Source organism: Podarcis liolepis (assembly GCF_965112155.1).
Source record: "Podarcis liolepis genome assembly, chromosome: 12".
In the NCBI taxonomy this organism is placed as follows: domain Eukaryota; kingdom Metazoa; phylum Chordata; class Lepidosauria; order Squamata; family Lacertidae; genus Podarcis; species Podarcis liolepis.
Window position 1 is genome coordinate 22,223,352 of NC_139563.1, and position 18,772 is coordinate 22,242,123.

The window sequence follows — 18,772 nt, forward strand, 5'->3', positions numbered from 1 at the left end:
ACTACTTCATCGTGAGTTCCGGAACTTATTATAGTGCTTCAGGTTACATACGCTTCAGGTTACAGACTCCGCTAACCCAAAAATATTACCTCAAGTTAAGAACTTTGCTTCAGAATGAGAACAGAAATCGTGCTCTGGCGGCGCGGCGGCAGCGGGACGCCCCATTAGCTAAAGTGGTGCTTCAGGTTAAGAACAGTTTCAAGAACGAACCTCCAGAACGAATTAAGTACTTAACCCAAGGTACCACTGTATTCTTGGAGGGGGGGCAGCACTGATTATATCAACATTATTCTAATTTCGCATAACCATTTTGGGGCGTTCTACCTAAACAAAATGCACACATGAAGCAACTTTTGGCACCATCTGCTACAGTTTTGAGAGACAAGACGTATGAACAAGTGGAGGTAGAAGGAGGGGGGGGATTTGTGCTCCTCCTTTGCAATGTAGAAAAATGAAGCAAATGTTGAATCTAAAGGTGAATCCCAGATATGACATCATAAAATGATCCATGTTTGGAACAAGGCTTCGTATGAAAAGGCCAGTTAAGTTGGGGGTGACCTGCATCTAGACATGTGGTCAAAATCTTTGCCCATTAAACCTTCCCAGCAAGATAAACAGCAGCCAGATACACCCCATGTGGTTACGTTGAAGGTGATATGGGTAGAATGGCACTTCTTTATGGGGTGTAAAAGTGGACACTGACTGCCCTACAGCTGTTCCTCTGGTGCAACAGCCACCACCAAAATAAGATGTATAGTTTGCACATCCTGCAAACATGGTGCCCCACTGAATATATCTGGTATGAGCTTCAAAGCATCTGCACAATTACACTGAGCTCAAATGCCTCCGACAGCCATGGAACTTAGGAGGTGCCAAGTGTTAGATGGTGACCTTAACTAGGAAAGACCATCTTTCCACAATTTAGGCACAGGCAGAGGATGTTACCCACTGAGTAGCCATCACAAGGTGCTCTGCATTGCTACCAAAACAAAGGGCTGAGTTCTCTCCCTTCCCCACCTACGAGTTTGTTTTTCACTGTTTTGTCAATTCCCAAGCCAGGATATACATAACACCGGCTCCTATTACACCCATCTCCACAGCTGGGAGTTTGCAGAGGCCTCTTTTTTGTGACCAGAGGTCAAAGAGAGGGTTTGTATCCTTAGGCACCAGAAGAAGGGGAAGGCAAGTAGCCAAGCAACTTCAAAAAGTAAGTAGGAAAATAAGGCGTGGCAGGAGGTGCAGGAGATTAAAAAAAAAGTGGAAAAGCAAAACAAATCAGTCTACCAAGATACACACACACACACACACACACACACACACACAAGTCTATAACTTATAGTCTTTTCACACATTATGTAATGTAAGCCTTCGGTTTCCCACTGAAACTACAAATTGCCTTATGTGCTTTCCCCTCCCCAGCTCCCTTCTGGCCCAACCATAAGGAGAACGGAAGATTTCATTTCTATTTTCAATTAACCACAGTTTAGTGTGTCTTCCAAACATTGTTAATGTTAATGTTAACATTGTTAATGTTAAGCATAGTTTAAACAACCTAACTTCACAGCACAATGGTTTGAAGTTGCATTGTTTCAAGCAAACCGTAGTTAAGATTAACCCCCGTTTGTCATGTACAGATGACACAATAAGCTGCAGCTTATTTATTCCTTCTAAACTAGAAGGAAAGGATTCTGAACTCTTCCTCACTGCTGTGCCACAGGAAGAAGGGGCATGGCTGACCGACTCATTTTTGCCATTATAAACTATGGTTTAGAGTGAGGTCTGAATCTGGCCACTCTATGTGCTGCTTCATGGGTGATGGGGTGGTGTATGGGATGTTAGAGGAGGAGGAGGAGTACCTCTGGTGGGGTACACACCATGCTCCTTTGGGGTAGTTTATCCACCTTTTGTTCCCACTCTGCATTCAGCTTTCACCTGCAGCTTCTAGAAGCTGTCAGCATGCGACAGCGGCAGCCACATCCTGGGAACAGCTTCGACTGGGTGGCTAAACCAGGTGAGGGTAACCTATAGGTCTCAAACCCTTGGTGAGTTGGGGACTTCCCCTGCATGCGAAGACAGGCTCCAGTGGTTTGAGTGGATTGTACCAATAGATGCTCTACCACTGAGCTACAACAGAACATGGCTGCTCTCCTGATTCACCCAAGACAACATGAGTGAAGGGACTTCTGGGAAGACACTGGCAAGCAGTGCACCTGCTATGAAGTTATGGCTGATCCCAGCTTCCCAGACTAAGAAACAAGCAGAGGAGTATGTGGGTGTTTCCAACTGCTTCCCATGAAGAAGTGTTTTTCTCCTAAGAATTTCATCTTGTGTGAAATCACGCTAGCCAGATGACCAGCAAATCTGCAGCCCAATCACATGCAGAGGGTGCTTCCTTTTACGCACTTCTAACTGCGTATGTCATGTAGCTCTTCCTGTTGAACCTCTTTGGGCATTTAGTACAAGTGGCCTCCCTATTTATATTCTATATGATACACACATGCGCGCGCGCGCACACACACACACACACACACACACAGGCATTTTATTAACAGTAGCTTACATTTTAATTTTATTATTCCATTGCTTTTTAAAAACAGTGTATGCCTGCATCCCTAACCAACTCCTACATCTGCATATTTGGGTCAGGTACTGCTCTTACATACATTCCTTAACACAAATAAATTGAGTGCCCCTGCTGCACTGAATATCCCACCAGGAAAGCAAATCACCACAATTTATCATCATATTGAAACAACTTCATTTCATATCAAAATTCAAGTAATCTGTAAATTGCAAGACACAGAAGAGCACCCCACCTCTCTTATTGCCTTAAAAAGGCAGCAGTACATTATTTTTTATTATCTCCCAAGTCCACAAAAGGAACTCTCGCCTCCAAATATTCCCCTCAGACACAAATCTTTTAAACCATGCTTAGCTATTATCTCACAAATCCTTCCGTTATTAGATGCTGATAAACCAATATTAAAAGAAAAAAGCATGCAGGCAACATTTCAAGCCAAATATTGATGTTTGTCACTCCAAAGTTTCCTCCTTTCCAAATAATAAAAGTCACTTACATTAATTTAATTAGCTCTACTGGCAGAGCAATGAGATGGTTAGTCTGCATTCCACACGCTACTGCTCTTTTTTTGCTTTCCAAATTTTAAAGATTCAGTCTAGAATGAGATTTTTAAAATATGTATATAATATATCCTTCTTGGAAAAGGTTCTTGTGTGTTAAGAAAGCTCTTCAGTCTCGCGGCTCACATGCAGCGTGGGCCATTCTTGCTCTACTTGATTCTCTAAACAACATTGCTTCAATAGGCTAAAGTACTTTTCCACATGACAAACCTTCAGTTTCTCCTCCCTCTAGAAATTAGTCACTAAATACCCCTCCCTTGTCATGTCATCCAGACACAAACTGTGCAACATACCAGATTGCGCATGAGCCAGTGAATTAAGAACACGTATTAAAATGCACAGATGATACCAACTTGGAAGAGTCTATTCTTTCCAAGGAGAGGAAGCAGGGAACAACCACAAGACTTTGTTTTGGAAAGAAAAGAGAGGGGTGGGGGTGGAGAGAAAAACCAATGGGAAATAGCCCTGTAATTGACTGCAGAAAAAGGACAAGATCTTAAACTGCTTATGTTTTAACAAGGACAAGATGCTGGAAGTGTGAACCAAAAGCCCACAGCCTGTTTATCAGAGCAACTTAAAAACCACACACATTATGCAGAGCCTGGTTCACTTGCAACCATTAAATGGATGAAATGGGAGACTGTCTTTAGCTGCACCTGGGCAACCCAGGAGCCTGTCTACTAATTAACTAGTTACCTTTGCTACTTTGCCAAGTTGGACTTTGGGCAGCCGTCATAAATCAATTCCGTTGCTATCCGCAGAACATTACACATGCAATTAAGTTGGGCTGGAGGGGAAGTAAAATAAAAATGAAGGCGTAAAGCGTTTGTTTAGAACAAAAGCTGGGTAAGCTGCTTCTTACATGTGGAAACCGATAAAGGTGAAAGTGCTTGCACTAGGTATACGTACACAGAGAAACACTGAATCATAACCCACCTGCAGAACTTATCGCCACAAGAACTGCACATTTAGTGTAAATGCACTGAATGTTAGATGATGAGGTGAATTTGCACTCCTGAACAGAGAGCAGCACTATGGAGGATGGGCTTATCTCTGGTAAACAGTCACTGAGACACAAAAAGCAAAACCTCTTGTTTTCAAGGCTCCCATATGCAGATTGCCAGATGTTGGGAATTAGCAACAGGAGGGCTATCACAACTGTGCCCTGCTTCTGAACCTCCCAGAAGCAGCTGGCCGGTCAGTGTTAACAGCCAAAATGCTGACTTCAATGAACTGGTGGTCCAACCACCTCAGCATAGTAATTATTACATCTTCATTGGCTCGTTGAAGCATTTTTGGCAATTTCATTAGAGGCAGGAAGTTTGCATTAGTAACACATTACACCAGTTTGATTCTCCATGCGTTGTTCATTTAAAATGACACTGCCTGCTATTTTAGAATGGGAGGTTATTCTCCTATTTCCATCACAGAGTTACAATTTCCAGGCTGGTTTATCAATCAATCAATCCCTTTTCCCAATGAATTATGGGAATTATAGCTCTGTGAGGAGAATAGGGGTGTCTCCTAACAATTCTCAGCACCTTTTAGAAACTATAGTTCCCACGTTTCTTTGGGGGAAACCATGACTGTTTAAAATGGGTACTATAAGCATTCCTCTCCATCTCTTGAGCTACATTATCCTTCTGGCTACGTTTCTAACCATTATCGCCACTCAACGATTTCCACCTGCTTGACTCATGCATGCTCCCTTTCAGCCACTTCAGTTCCAGCCTGAGGTCACTGGGCCCACAGGAGCCAAACAGCAGTGATCCCAGCAAAGCTGAAACCCAAACCAAGTTGGAAAACACTGGCCCTGCCTGTTTTATAACCTTGTTACCAATAACACATGCAGCTTAAGTTTGCACACACAGAGCTGTTTACACAAATACACCCATAGGGCTATGTCACAATAAGGGACCCATTTCTTCATTGCTTTTCATCAGGACGATCCTGAATAACATACCTGAAGATGAGCCAAGCTTCACTGCAGGAGGGAAGCCGCTGTTCGAATTTTACAGCTGCATGAGCACTGTATGGGAATGAGAGTTAAGTGGCTCAGCTAAGGTGAATAACGCCCTGCAGCTCATTTGGGACCAGTATTTGTGCTGAGTTAGATGCACACTGGTGAAGTGGTGGAGGTGGGCATGCCAAGGCCAATACATGGGGTGGGGTGGGCTGCCCAGCCAAGCCGCTTCTTTTCCATGGGTGTAAATTGAGTCTGGTCTGATTTAGAATGAAATAATCCCACTTCTTTCCCTCTTTCACACACTGAGCACCAAGACCACTCTGGGTCTATGAGATTGTGACCTGCAGGAACTGCAAAGAAGGCAACCTGTGCACCGTCACCCAGCTCTTGCCGAAGCAAGAAGACCAGGGAGACCTATAAGACCAGCAAGCAAGCCCTTGTACACCAACAGATCAGATGGAACTCTCAGAGCCTGACCCATAAATAGACTCATTGGCTTGAGCGATGAGAAGTTTTCTCAGACCCCTTTGGTGATGGGCATAGCCAGTCTTCACTGTCAGACCTACAGCTGATGAGTATGGCAGAAAGGTCATTGGTAGAGCACCTGTTTTGCGTGCAAGAGGTCTCAGGTTCAACCTCTGGCATCTGCAGCTAGGGCTGAGAATGTCTCCTGACTAACCCTGCAAAGCAGAGAAAGATGGACCAATGGTTTGGTTCAAGGCAGCTTCCAGAGCTGCTCCTAAGCTTCTGAATAATATTGTTATGAGTTAGTGGGTAATTCCTGGATATAAGTAAGTGTTAGAATTCAGCCAGTGCTTGGAGTACAGTGGTGCCTCGCAAGACGAAATTAATCCGTTCCGCGAGTCTCTTCGTCTTGCGGTTTTTTCGTCTTGTGAAGCACAGCTATTAGCGGCTTAGCGGCTATTAGCGGCTATTAGCGGCTTAGTGGCTTTAAGAAAAAGGAAACAAACTCGCAAGAACTCGCAAGACGTTTCATCTTGCGAAGCAAGCCCATAGGGAAATTCGTCTTGTGGAACGACTCAAAAAACAGAAAACTCTTTCGTCTTGCGTGTTTTTCGTCTTGCGAGGCATTCGTCTTGCGAGATACCACTGTATTAATATGGGCTGCTAGATGCTGGACTTTGCATGTTAAAATACAGGTCAAACCAGCTTCCCATGTCTAGTAATCACCTGGGGAGACGGACTATTAAAAGAGGACAAAGGAAGCAAAGCACAGAGCAAAGACTCTGTGCCAGCCAGCAAATGGGGGGGGGGAGCAGCACCCCTCCCCAAGCTCTGAGATCGCTAGTCAGAAAACAATGCCAGAGTTTTTGTTAGAAGGAAGTTTTAGGATCATCAGTTGGCTGTGATGTGACTGAGGGGAAAAAGGACTCCATCTGTTAAGTAGCAGCAAGTTGAAAAGTGGGTGGTCAGGGTACAACGTAGGCAGACAGTTTGAATCCAAGGCTGCAGGAATGAGAGAAACAGAACCCTCTTGGAGTGTAATGCTTTGAACCCCTCCATGGTAAGCTCAGGTTGTACACATGTGTAAATAAGCCGTACATCATAAAGACACCACAGTCTCCGCTGTGGCTCATTTGCAAAGGAAACGCAGACCCTGGGTAAGCGATTGGAACTCCCTGCCATCTTGCCCTGCTGTGGAGATTGGGGGTGGCGTGTATTCTGCACTGAATAAGCCTTGGTCATTGTTTAAGCAGCAGACACACCAGTGTTGCTTCCCTCCCTTGCCTATGCCCAAATGCACAATTGATGTACACTCAAACACACACAATCTGCAAGTATTCTGAGGAGAATGGCTGAAGGGTCAAGAGCCCAGTCCCAAAATATCAGCATGTGTGGTGCTGTCTCCATGGAAACTGGACTGTGGATGTCACTAGCCTCCTTCACTGTGTTTTTGCCCTGGCATAACAGAGGGGCCAGGCCAGGCCAGATCAGATTCTTTGTGCAAACATATGCAGGTCAAGCTTTAGAGTGCCAGTACACAGATCGTAACATGAAAAACATAAGGGAAAGCAAGAACCCTGATGCTAAATCATGTACGTTGTATATGCAATGCGGTGAAAGAGTAGGCCTCAGGCATGAACGCACATACTCCAATTGCATGCATGGGGCCTTAAATACGAACCAGGGCTACATGTACAAATTAAGCAAGCTAACCATGACTCACCTTGTAATTGTTTGCATTGTTCAAAGCTTGTACAGAGAACTCTTGGCAAAGTTAGGGGACTTTCCAGACTAAAAAGCTCAGAAAGGGTGCCGAGACCAGGAAAATACCCTGCTGGTTTCCATCCTTCTCAAAACATATCTTGGCAAGGGTTTAGAGTAAGATTGTTAGTAGGAGACAAGATGCAGAGACAATGGCAGTACAATTTGGAGCATAATTTGCTCCAAATAATCCTCTTCTTTTTTGTGTGGCCACCATTTCCAAACTGGCCAACATGCCCCAGAATGGCACTCTGTCTGGGACACTGTAGAGGCTGCAAAATGGTGGCCAGGTTGCCAACACAGCTGCTGCAGCAAAATAAATAATAATAATAATAATAATAATAATAATAATAATAATAATAATAATAAAAATTAATGTGGGCAGCAGGGAACATGGGAGAAGGAAGCTGAACTACTGCCACTGCTAATGGTGAGCCACATTCCTGCCAATCTGTTGGAAGCCTCTTTCTGCCACCCCTAGAGAAAGTCAGTGGAATCCTCCCTCCTCCCCACTATTTATTTGCCAATAAATGGGTGGGGAATTCAACTGAACGTTTGCACGCCGCTCTAGAAACAAGGCAGGCTAGCTCCCAGTGCATCAAGGCCAATGGAGGGGGAAAGAGATTGAGAGAGAGAGAGAGAGAGAGAGCGCTTCAAGGCTGGCACTCAGAAATGTTTCGTATCATTTATAGAATTAAACTTGCTTTATTGTTTTTCTTCTTTAAAAAAAATATTTTGATACAGCAGTATAAATAATGCATGAGCTGATGACTGGCTGTAATTCAATCTCACGGTTCTGATAATACATACAAACCACTCAAGCGTCACCCACCATTTTAATTACTTTATCGGGAGCCCTCAAGCTCTGTCTATCTTGCCCTGCAATATCCTGAATTTAATTAATTCCTATTAACTAGTTTTGAATGCTCTAATACTGAAACCAGGTCTTCTCCCTCTTTGCCTTCCGGCTTGACACACATAGTCCAAAGTGGGAGGACAGGGCACCGTTCTGGATGGCTGTCAAGGCCTCGGGGGCTGTGAGGAATAGGCCAGTTGGGGAATAACATTAAGTCCGCAGAAATGAGATTCAACCCTGAGCACTTCGTATTTGCTGGCCTGTTCTAATTCTCCCTTCTCTGCAAATATCTCCATTAATTTCCTGGATGCACCGCAGACTTCAAACTCACTTGTTTCCGCTTCCACTAGCCTGTGAAGAGGGGGAGGGAGAAGGGTTCGCAGCACAAGGGAAGTAATGGAGAGTTGTTGAGGAAGGAGAAATGACAGCGGTGGAGGCTTTAATCTGCTTCTTGGACATATGAAGAGGCTGATAAGCTGCTCATGGTCTCAGCAACTTTGGCCAACCGTGACCTATTGCAGAGCTTGGGTATTTTAAAGTGCTAAAAGCCCCAAGGACTGTGTGCCAGTAGGGGAAAACAAACAGAAATATGTCATGGGCAATTGGCACCATGGTTATGGCATCAGTTACTTTTGAAATTGCACAGGAGTTTCCTTGTTGTCGAGTTAAACTTGTCCGAGTAAGGACTTTAGGAAACATAGCGAGGATGGCTTTGAAGATCTCAGTACTTTTCCACTAGCTCAGAAGTATTAAACAGAGACACCACACATGTGTGAGAGACACACAGAGATGGAGGCATGGTGGTTCTTTAGTGTGACAGCAGGACTAGGCTGTTCCTTTTCTCCACCTTCAATGACATCATTTTGTGCTCCACACACAGCACTGCATTGTTAAAGAATGGGCCACGCAGTTCAGTGCTGCCCCATGAAATATTGCTATAACCATTCATCCAGGATGGACATGGCACAGGACACAACGCACAACAAGAAGATGCTGAATCACGTTGTTCATTTTCATGGATGCGATGCTGCCCATCTTGAGCTTAGCCCATGCAAAAGTGGGTTTTGGTGGCAACCCAATTGCTCACTGCACATTAATTAAGCACCTAAACTATTAGATGTTCTTCTGTTTTTATTTATTTTAAAGCAAGCCCTGTCCTTGGGCTCAGAATCTAATCAATGGAGCTCAAAATTTGATACCTGCAAAAGGGGAAGCGGGAGAGCAAACAAGGTACTCTATTACGTTCTGGGCTCAGTTAATAATAAAGTTTTCTTCTTCGTACACTCATGAATATGTATCTTAAACAGCACAAGAGTCACTAGGGTGGAGTGGAGGGCGATTTATGATTTAAGGAGCAATAAAATTCCTTTTTTACTCTAGAGGTACACATCACGTATGGTCCATTATCATATATGTGTGTATAGCTAGATAGATAGATGTGTGTGTGTGTGTGTGTGTGTGTGTGTGTGTGTGTGTGTGTGTATGATTTCTTAAGTTTACAAAAATACATGCGTTGTCTCTTTTTCAAGTCTCTGTTTTCTACAGATCAGTTTCATTTGTTGTGAGACATTAGTGTTACATACAGTGTTGGGTTAGGAAGAAAATAGGGGGAAAGAGGGGGAGGGGGAAATGGTAAGTGGGGTGGGGTTGGGTGGTTATGCTTCTAACTAAGCAAGCATTAGAAGTCACCCCAGAACTGACCCTACTAAACATCTTCCAAGATAATAATGCCCACTCACACCATAAAGAGCTCATAACCCACCTACTCTCAGCAGCCAGACGCATCATAGCCAGACACTGGAGAGACCTGTCGGGAGTAAGCATGGACCAATGGTATCAAATAGTATGGGAAATAGCCTTATTAGAAAAACTAACCAAGAAACTGAAACTGACACAGGGACAAATAGAAGAGGACACCTTCACCCCAGTATGGTTCCCCTTTATCTCATACACATCCCAACAAGACAGCAACAAGAATCTGCTGACAGCATACGAATAAATCTGGCTAACCTGATCCAAACACACACACCCCCACTCACACACAAAAACTAATCTCACTACAGCCAACCATAGACAACCAACCACCCCCTAGGCCACCCCCAACCTCAAGTGAATAGTAAGAGAACCCATACAAGTAACGCTGACACAAACCCCACACATACACTAAGCAGAAGAATAGAAGCACATGTTTGTATATTTGAACATGCACACAACATATTAAATCAGCTCGTGGGAGGGCCTCTAACTTTGGTTGGAGCTGTAGTGCTAGGGAAGCCCTTAACACTTTCCCTCTGGCCATCTTCCTGGTCTAACCCTGCTCCAAAAGCTGCTATTAGCCTCAAAGTGGGAAGAGCATGCAGAGACATGTATTTCTCTGTATCTTCATTTCTGCTACAGAACTATCAACAACTCAGGTGGATGGAGACGTATATATTTTAGATAGTGTGGTGAAAGAGCACAGGGGAAGGGGTTAAACACTCCCTCCCCCAGGACCGCTATGCCAATCAAGATCAGTGCCTTCATCCAATTATGTGTGTCATTCACTATATTTTATTTGGTCCAAGGGTACAAAACCAAAGAACCACTGGGAGGGGGGCAATTCTGCAAGTACAGGGGTGCCAGACAATTCAGAACATTTTTTTTTTTACTTTTAATGAGCCAGGTAAATAAATTACCAGCAAATATAACACCAAATTCAAACACTTTTTTTAAAAAATAAAAGAAAACTATGGCATTGTTTTATCTAAGCAAATTGTGTCATAGTGTCCAAGTGTTCTGTCACTATGACAAACTTATCCAGAACAAAGAACATGGCAAATATTCTGAGACACAAAATCTATGTGCCCAATTGTGGAGAGAGAGGAAACATTTGAAGGCCCAACCAGTCACAATCAGGTATTGTGTGGTCTTTGGGAGTACAGAGGGTGCATTAGCTTGTTTACATGAGAACATTTCAAGATAATAGATCCTAAACTCACTTCATTCTCAGCTTTGTTTACATGACCCAGAGGCCAACATGACTGAGTTGAAAGCCAGGAGATGAATTCTGAGTCACCTTGTTATTCATCTCCAGACAAGAGAGTCTGCTTACAGCAGCAAGTATGTTATTCCTTGAGGTGGAACCCCCATTTCCATAGAAAAAATACAGGGCAGAGCAGCATATTACACATTATCCCTGCTGGCAGAGCCTGGTGGAAAGCAACAAAACAGAACATTTAAAAGGGGCAGGCACGGGCAGGGTTGGATCGGCTCGGAATCTACTGGATCCCAAGCTGCTCTCACAGCCAGAACCAGCCGGTATTGAGCCTGATCCTGCCACCTTTCACTGCTTCCTTTGTCTGTGGCTGGGTTATGCCGTATGGCAGCAGCAAGGGAACGGGATTGCTTTCTAAAAATGTTTATACAAGCATGCCATTTTTGCTAAATGGTTTTAAAAACACAAAAACAAACCTGGCAGTGAGAGAACATTTTGCATTTTTTTTTTAAGAGATAAGTAAGAACAGTTGCAACCACCCACGGGGTGCCAATTGGCACCTGAACTCTGCTTCTTGAGGAACAACCAAAACTGGGAGAGGAGTATAAATGTTTAAATTTACCAACGGCTTGAATAATCACATGTAACGAAACTTGACAATTCCTACTGGGAGTGCCTGTGGGGAGATGAAGGGATGTTGTTGTGGAGATGATCGTGCTCCTGTAAGGAAGCCTTTAAGACAGAACAATGGTTTTCTTAAACGTTGACTCTCAGCACAGCGGGAGGAGAAGCCCACCTGGTCAGCACATGTGTGTGCAACAGGAACCTCTCCCGACTGCAAATGTTGAAACAGATGTTCTACATGCACTTGTGGCTAAGTAAATGTGCAACTGCTAATCCAGCTCTGATTACTGACTGGAAAACCTCAACGGTTCTAAAGTACTTAGATTCAGCCTCTCTGACGTTCATCTGCCTGTGTGCGTCGAGGCACAGAGGGAACAATAAGCGCCTACTGTTTGCTCATCTCTTTATGTTTTAGGAGCAAAATGGATGCTTCTGCAGCACCATAGGACCTGCTTCCCTGGTGCTTCTCCTCATGCAATTTGAAGGTTAAGGAACAACACGTGTGATGGTTGGGGGGGGGAATGTCACTCCTTATCAAGATAAGGGATAGAGAAATCAGTGTATTTTACAGTCTATGCCACCTCCGCATGTGCTCACTCAAACATCTCTTATGACCCATTTCCACATTAATTTGCGGTGGCTTTAAAACTGCACAAGAAGTTGCATTTAAATATAAATGCATTTTTTTAAAAATACCTGGAGCCAAGAATTCTGGTGGAACCTTCCAAAAAGTGTGAACACCACTAGATAACCCAATACAGCACAAATCGTAACCATGTCTACTCCAAAGTCAGTCCTAGGGCAGTGCTTTCGGGGTTAAAAATGAGGCGCTGGTGCTCATTATCTTGATAAAAGTGAAATGGGTGCCAGCACAAAATGGCTGTTATGGCCAGTGAAAGAAAGAAGAGGTGACAGCACTTAGTATTGCCACAAAGAGAAATCACTCTGCTAGGAAGTGGGGTTAGGACTGCAGTCTAAATTCAATCCCTTGCTTTGTATAGGAAGATCAAATCAGGCCAGTTCACACCTGAATTCCTGAAGATTGAGTTCCTCAGATGTTGCTTCCCACCTATGTACTTCCATCCTCTCTGCATTGCAGGATGGGAAGAATGAATCAAAGCTGAAGCAGATCTCAGCCTGCAGTAGGAATTAATACACGGGCTTTATAGCCAATATTCTGCATGCTTGCTGAGAGGCAAGTCTCACCATGTACAGTGGGGTTTCCTCCCTAGTAAGCATACATAAGATTGCACTCTTAACTAGGGTTGCCAGGTCAGGAGCATCTCAGAGCCTGAGATTTCAGGGTCCAAACCTGGGACTTAAGGGTGGCCGCTGGTGGCGTCATGGGGTAAGGCGCTGGAGATGGTTCGGGAGAAGGAAGTAGAGGAAGGCAGAGCCACCGCCACCCTGGCCAACCGACTGTCTATGCTATCATTTGCAGCCAGATCTTGCTGGGCTGCAGCTTGCAAGCTTCATGCACAGCATTCTAAATAAATAAATAAATAAATAAATAAATAAATAAACAAACAAACAAACAAACAACAACAACAACAACAACAACAACAACAACAACAACAACAACAAAGATTAAAGGCACTCTCATCCACCTAGTGAATCAAGCCTTCCACCTGCTGCTTGGAGGGGGCCAGGCAAACATGGAGACATGGAGGTCTGGCAACTCTATTTCTTACCGTGGACCACTCCAGCAATTCAATTTCCACTAACCTCAACTATTTTTATTAGAAATACTTATAAACTCATCTTTCTACTGATTAAGCCAACAAAATTATTTAAGCCATTAAAACCACACATTAACAAAAAAATCCTAAATTTAAACAAAAAGGTGGACGGAACATGTCATTTATTTCATACTCTGGAGAACATTCATATGTCCTGAAACCACTGGCGTCCACCTCCCAAGCCTACCTTTCTATTTGGGAACAGTATGTTCAAGGTAGAGTTTCCAAGAGATATTCCAGAATGAGACAGAGAAAGGGCATCTGAAGCCTTTGCAACGGTTGATAAGCACATAATTTGTAAATGGATGTGAACTTTTATAGCCCACTGATTCTGCAGCTCGGCTACAGCTGAAACAGTCCACTGGCATGGCTGAAGCGGCATCTTACGCAAGGCAAATCCATCTGGCTCAGCTGCCTGCCAGCTGCAATCCCATAATGACTACTTACCCAAAACACATCAGGAATGTAAGCCTGAGCCAAAGTAGATGGCCTTGTGGTGGCCAAAAGGACGGCAGGCAAACATGTCATCCTGCAGCCATGATGCCAGCTCTCTCAACCTTCTCCCAGCCCCCAAATTTCTGTGAAGCACATGGGTTTCATTGAGCAACACAGCAGCACAGCCAGTGAAAAGTTTTTAAGAGCATGAATCATGTAGGCCTGGACTACATTCAAAAATAACTATACCCAGACAGTGCCCAGTGTGACTGAGATCCAGAGTGGTGAAGTGGTTAGAGTGCTGGACTGGGACCATTAGAGACCAAGGTTCAAATCCCCACTTGGCAATGAAGCTTGCCAGGTAACCTTGGATCACAGTCTCTCAGGGTTGCTTGTGAGAATAAAATGGAGAGGAAAGAGAACCGTGTATGCCACCTTGAGCTCCTTGGAGGAAAAGTGGGATATAAATGTAATAATAAATAAATAGTCCACCATGCTGCTGCTGGCATGTTTTGTATGGCTTACTATCCACAGTGAGCCCAAGCCTCTCCGATTCAGCCTCTTAACTGCAAAGCCCCACCTTGTCCAGTTCCAGGCCCCCTGTAGGCATGTCTCCCTTCAGTAGAAGTACGGACTTGGCAAAGAACTCTTAACTTCTGGCTCCGCCTAAACTCAAATCCCCCCGGTTTACTATCCCTAGTGCTTCAAGACTCCCATAAAAGTGCCTGGCTTAAAACTGTCTATCAAAAACTTCACTCTTGTGGCCTATCCCCGCAACACCTACTCACTATGGGCCCTACTAAAGCAAAAAGTCTAATTGGTCAATGTCTAAAAGATATCGAGCATCAGAACAACCTGGCCACTATAAGGAAATTCTGCCCTTGGTATGTTCATTTTCCACCTCTCCATTTTGATTCTCTGACCCCCATATCTGCACAAACTTATTATCCCAAAATACAGACGTGCTTTTACACTTGCAAGACTGGATGCTTTGCCATCTGCAGTACTTGAGGGTCGATTCCAAAAGATCCCACCTGAGAAACGTCTTTGCCCCTGTGGAGATGGTAGCATCGAAACAGCGGCATACGTCCTCCTGTCTTGTACTCTCTACAAAGACCTGAGGAACGAGATCATCACCCCACTCGTACTAACCATCCCAGGGCACTCAACCACCGCCACAATGTCCTTTCTTCTATTGGATCAAAATGAGCAGATAACAGCAAATGTTGCTAGGTTCATAGCATGGGCAATCAGAATAAGGGCCACTAACTGACGGCTGATTCAGGACTTTAATTTGTGCTCTTATATCAAATTTCCTTTTCTGCGTATACTGTAATGTTTTACTGTTGCTATGGCCATTGGCTAATGCGAATAAAGCTTTATCTTATCTATCCAGGCCCCCTGTTTGAAAGTGGACATTAACAAACTGGAAGAGATGGCAAGATGTCTGCGTGGTCTGGAAGTCCTAAGAGCAATGACCTTAAAGAGCTGGATTATGTTTAGTCTGGTTCAGAGAAGATGAGACATGATAACCACCTGCTAATATCTGTAGGGTTGTCACTCAGAAAACGGGGCAGACTTGCAAATGCTAAGAACTGTTCTGCGTTGGAAGAGGCTGCCTCAGGAGTTGAAGGTCTGTAAGTGGGATGCTGTAGATCAGACTTTGCCAAGTCAGTGCCTTCCAGATGTTGCTGGACTCCAGCTCCCACCAGTCCTAGCCAGCATGGCCAGTAGTCAAGGATCATGGGAGCTGGAATCCAAAGCATCTGGAAGGCACCAGGTTGGGGGAGGGGGAAGGCAGCTGTAGAGGCAACCTGCACTGAGCAGGGAGATATCCAAGGTGCCTTTCAACTCTACAGCTCTATGATGCAGGAATGCAAAAGCAGCTCACTCCCAGAGGTTGCTGCTGTGATTCATCCTCCTCAAATGGCGTTTATGTTAAGAAGCACACTCTGCCCGGAGCATGACCCTTTCTGAGATGAAACCACACCATCCTAAGCCCTTTTAACTCACAGAGGAGGCACCTCCCTATTCCATCTACTTCTGAGACAGAGTCAACCACTTCTGAAACTCCTTTATTACATCCATACTGAATCAATCAGTGCACAATGATCATTGGTTCAGGATGTGACTGTAAACAAGGCTCTCCCACCCCCTTCTGCGCGTACAGCTGTTAAGTAACCAGATTGATATTCCTTTGGGCAAAAGCTGTACTTAAATTTGTGCTGAAAATTTACTGTTACTGAAAGTTTGGAGCTTCTTTCTGCACCACAAGAGCTGAATGTTTTGCCACTCTCTCTGGTCAAAACAAATTACCCCAAGCTAAAAGCACTGCTCCATGTATCTGGGATTATGATTCACAGCTTTATGATTTACAGTTAACTCATTTCTTGCCCCAGTGAAGGAGTTCATGATAGGATGTGTGTTGTCTTTGCACCTTATACTTTGCGTCAAAAGGTGTCTTTCTAATTAACCATTCCAACTTCCATTTTAGCCCATAATCACCACCACCAGTATTATTTTAACAATGTATATATCGCTTAATCACAATTGTCTCTAAGTGAAGTACAAGAAACTCAATACAAAACCATTCTTTAACAAATATTTCTTCTCCTAAACAAATCTGTTTCATTGGTCTTTTAAAGAATCATTAATATCCCACATTTTCCCAGAGGAGTTCAAGGCACCCCCATTTCATTCTCACAACAACCCTGTGAGATAGATTAGCCTTACAGAGCCCTAGCTGAGTGAGGAACTGAACCCAGGACTCACCCATCCTAGCACAAGACTGTCTGTCTCCAGGTCTGACCAGTGGGCCCCCTTCAGGGCACTGCAGTGGCAGCAGCTTAACCACCAGCTGTGTCTAGCTCCCCTCCAGCTAAGGATTTCACACAATTCCAGAACTATACTAGGTCAGGGGCATCATGAGAAATTTAAATGCTGGAGGTTTAAATGGGTGCTGCTCCAAATGGTGGACCAGGAAGTGGGAGAAATTTGATTCGGTTTGAATTTTATTGCGAGGTTCCTTCATCTGCACACTTCATGAAATCATACGTCAGCCGAAACACAGCCATCGCTCAAAATTCTCACTTTCTCTCAGTTTTGTGACGCAGTTCTCCAAACCATATAATTTGCATTAAAATGTGTACATTAGGGGGAAGCATGGATAAAATCGCATATATTAGTTAGTGAAAATTACATACAATATTGCATTATATGAGGGATATATGCTTGCAAGGATGGGCACATCTAGGGAAATTCACACTATCATTGCAATCTGACGCGGAATGGTGGCAAACTGAACCCGAGACTGGAAAAGTGAGAAAAGGACAGAGACCAAAACGGACAGACTCGCCCAGCCCTAGTCGTAGGGCAACTGATAGTAATGGGCCATGGTAATGGGGGTGCCAGATGATGACTCCAGCCCTGACTCCAACCCCTGCACAACAATGGCTCCCTTGTATATAATTGTATTGCATTGCACAAAGACTCCAAGCACCAACTAAGGCAGCAGAAGGGGTGCTCCCCAGAACACCGAACCCTTGAGTTGTGACACAGTGCCATAAACTGTAGTGCTGAACCATCACAGAACTTCCTCTCCCTTCTCTCATTTCCAGGCACAGTGAATCGGAACATAAATACACCATGTTTTGCCCCCACCCGATTCTCACAATTTGTTTTTGTTACATTTATATAGCCAACCCATAAAACCCTTCTCTTCCCCACCCCCCTACAAAAAAAAGCCCTGCCTATGAATTTGGGGAATGTTTAAAAGTTTGCATTTTTGTCCGTCGCTGCTCATCCCCACCCACATCCCGTCCCTTCCTTTATTTTTCCATTCTTTCACTATCACTTGCCGAAGATTTGCTTTCAGTGAAAACAGCTTCTTTGGCATGCTAAAGGCAGCCTCTGTTTGTGGCGCAGGAAGCCTCAGCTGCCTTCAGTTTCAGCTGTACCGAAAGCAAAAAGAACACTGTTTTGGGGTTGTTGTTTTTAAACATGACCCATGAATGAGATACAGGGCATTTTGCATTTTTTTAATATTAAAAAAAGCCACACACACCACGGTAATTATCCATAGATGAGAGCAATTAACATAAAAGAGTATGTAACTGTTGTTGTTCCTTCTTGTCATATTTAATACAAGCTTGCACGCTATCTCACTGGTGCCAGCCTGCATAATTCCACCCCTGGATGGCCAAGCTTTCCTTAGGGTTGGGCCACCCTTACACACATTCATTTTGAATTGATTACTATTTCCATAGAGTGCTTTTAGTCCCTCCACTAGCATAATGTGAAGGGACAAGACGGGGAGAAGGTTAAAAACAACACTCCTCCAGCTATGCTTGCACAACATTAGCATAAGAAAGTTAATAAAACTTTCCCAAAATAGTTCAGAAGGCAGTGGAGGAGTAACGAAACAGCTGCTTGCTCAACCACAGTGAATCAGAGCATTGGTGTGAATGTCTATTGCACACACACATAAGGTCACCTCCCGACTGTATTTTGTGGGAAGGATTAAAGCACATACCAGAAACTTAGATTTGCACAACTTAAGTGGAACAAAGCATTCTGTCACCCCAGCACAACAAATCCACTTCAGCAACACGCAGAATTTTAGGATAATGACCGGCAAACATACTGAATAGTGTGGGATGAGCAGATTATTGACAGGAAATTGTATAAACGCCGCACAACCTAATCAGGACGAATGCTGATTGTTGTACAAACACAGACACAGTTTAGCCTCCAGAGGAGTTTTGTGCAAGCAAATCAGGATGAACGCCCAACCAACAGGCCATTAGGAGGAA

At 44.1% G+C, this 18,772-nt stretch overlaps 1 protein-coding gene across 5 annotated transcripts in view; it reads right to left on the reverse strand.

Annotated features, from left to right (window-relative positions):
* Nucleotides 1–18,772, reverse strand: part of KIAA1217 — a 358,790-nt gene that overhangs the window by 36,121 nt on the left and 303,897 nt on the right. The gene's annotated exons all lie outside the window — the stretch shown is intronic.